Consider the following 2757-nt stretch of genomic DNA (forward strand, 5'->3'; position numbering starts at 1 on the left):
CATAAATTTAGGTAGCTCCTAGGGACTGTTAATGTTATTTTATCAAAGTGTGGGATTATGTACTGTACGTAGTGGTTAAGTGTAAGAGAGGACCGTGAGCCTTAACTTCGCCACATACAAAGGCATAAAATAAATAAATAAATAAATAAATAAATAAATAAATAAATAAATAAATAAATAAATAAATAAATAAATAAATAAATAAATAAATAAATAAATAAATAAATAAATAAAATACATTAAATAATAAATAAATAAATAAATAAATAAACAACTGGCAGGGAATCTCCCACCTAGGCGACAGCGTTACATGTAGACAGTGTTGAATGAATGAACATTAAATAGAGCCAGAAATCAAGTCTACCAGTCCAACACGGATGCACCCACAAGTACTGTTTCTTTCTGACGTGAATACATCTTATAAATCGGGAGGTCAGCTTTAAAGATCAGCAAAACGAAAATAAATTGAAAACGTTATAAGATACAATCCGCACACGGTACAGTCAAGTTGGGCATGCATATACAGGGTGGTCGGAAACAACATCAACCGGGTTTATCAGCGTTAGAGGGTTGGTCACTCTGATAAATTATTTGAAAGAAATAATTCAGTATCTCGCACGGGTGTCATTTTATCAGCTGCTGAAGTTGGCCGATGAGGTCGCTTCGCGGGCGAATTCAAATAGGCTTTGCGCGGCAGTGTTGCCAAATCTGCACGTGACTTGAGAGCTTGAAAGCCACGCCGAGAAATCACCATCAAACACAACCACACCGTTGGCTTCAGCCGGTGCCACCGTAGCGGACTTGCTCCGGCGCGATCCCGTCAACTCGGAGGACTGTGTTCAAACCTGCCCCCTGGCGAAGTTTTATTCTTTGAATGGTGCTCTCAAGCCGATCTTATGCAAAGTACAGATTTAACAACACCACTTCGCGAAGCCCATTTAAATTACGCGAAGTGATCCGATTGCTTAATTTCAGCAGCGGATAGCATGATAACGGTAAGAAATATCTAAGTATTTGAATATTGAATTTTCACGACCGCATTGTAATCGAAACCGACTTTCAACCTATTAGGTCGTGTTACGTACATTTAGTACGTCTTGAAGAGATGTTAAGTACAGAACAAAAATGGCCAACCAGACACCATAGCTCAATTGGTAGAGCAACCGACGCGAAATCGGGAGGTTGTGGGTTCGGATCCCACTGGTGTCTGGTTGGCCATTTTTGTTCTGTACTTAACATCTCTTCAAGACGTACTAAATGTACGTAACACGACCTAATAGGTTGAAAGTCGGTTTCGATCTAAGTATTTCTTTCACATTATTTGTCAGGATGGCCAACCCTCTAACGCTCACATACCCGGTTCACGTTGTTTCCAACCACTCTGTATGTAGAGCAAGAGGCCAGGAATAACAGTTCTCGAAGATATCCAAAGTCACGAAGAGAAATCGGTGCACTTCACGAAAGTTCCGGGCGGCCAGTCTAGTTTGAGAGTGTATGAAAAGCGAAGTCATTCCGTACAAGCCATATAGGCCCTAAGAAGCGTGAACGGTTAAGGCTTCCACTATCCGTAACCTCGGCACTTGATGGCGTAGAGTGGTTTCAATGTGAAAGCCAGTGCGCGCTCTGATAGCGGTATTGTGTATTATGAACTCTCGAAGCCCGGCGAAACCGTTAATGCACAACGCTATGGCCAACAAATGATTAATTTAAATCACGCATTGATCGAAAGACGATCGGCAGCCTTTGCCCCCAGGAATGAACCTGCTACTCATTTTTGGTGTAGGCAGAGTGAACCTCAGGGGCATGTGCACCTTCGGAACTGGAAATCTAGTTTCTTGAATTATTCGACTTCCTGACGGGGAAGCGAATCCATGTCCCTCCATGTGAGCCGAGCGCGCATTTACCGCCTCGGTCAGGCAGCACCTAAATGGGAACTCAGTCAATGGCAAGTGGTGTTCCCAAGCGGTCACCCATCCAAGTACCGACCACCCCTAATGTTGCCTAACTGGAGTGAACGGACGAGAACCGGTGTATTCAACATGGTATGGCCGTTGGCTTGAGGGTACATAGCCAACGCATTAATGAGACATTTTTTTTTCCGCAGAACATGGTGAAACTGATGGTTGTGGTTATTATTCTATCAAGAGAAAGTACAACTCGGTAACCATCCTCTATTGACAATAAAATAGAAGGATATAATGTACGATGTCCGATCCTTCGAAGAGTGAAGGTGTCGGCAAAATGAAGCGAAGGTCCACTAAGGGTGTGAAAACGAAAGACTCCTTAGGCCTCACAGATCTATTACCGTCGGGATAGGAAGAGAACAAGAGTTGACCAAGAAATTTCGGATATAATAAATGAAAGTTAGGAACCTGTCACGAGTAAGTGGAAGCAATGCCACGATTCAGCTAAGAGCCCCGTGGTCACCAATCCACGCTCCCAAGATGTGAGCCTCCAGGGACACTTTCCAGTAGTCCTTGACAAGCAGAGGATACCGTGGATGAATTCTACTGCAATATAGTGAATTGTAGTGAATCCTGTTGGAGTACAGACAGAGTTAAAAAATAGTTTAAAAAATTGACGATGTCGAGGCATATGACAAATTTATAGAAGCGCAATTTCAGGAAACGACCGTTAGAAAAAAGCAGTCCGCGGCCATTCCAAAAACGTTCCATTTAAAAAAATTCGACATTAAGTCTATTAGACCGTTCATTAACTACTTTTGTTAATCGTGAAACGACTTGATTATATGAACTT

General features: G+C 42.3%; 1 non-coding gene and 1 pseudogene across 1 annotated transcript; one reads left to right on the forward strand and one right to left on the reverse strand.

The window, feature by feature from the left end:
- The first annotated feature begins 1136 nt into the window (after window positions 1–1136).
- Window positions 1137–1209, forward strand: TRNAS-CGA (transfer RNA serine (anticodon CGA)). Its single transcript has one exon. It is a non-coding gene; the product is annotated as a tRNA-Ser (tRNA).
- A 728-nt stretch (window positions 1210–1937) lies between these two features.
- On the reverse strand, window positions 1938–2056 carry LOC136859418 (5S ribosomal RNA; annotated as a pseudogene).
- Window positions 2057–2757: the final 701 nt, after the last annotated feature.

This window comes from Anabrus simplex, chromosome 1, assembly GCF_040414725.1.
Source record: "Anabrus simplex isolate iqAnaSimp1 chromosome 1, ASM4041472v1, whole genome shotgun sequence".
Lineage (NCBI taxonomy): Eukaryota > Metazoa > Arthropoda > Insecta > Orthoptera > Tettigoniidae > Anabrus > Anabrus simplex.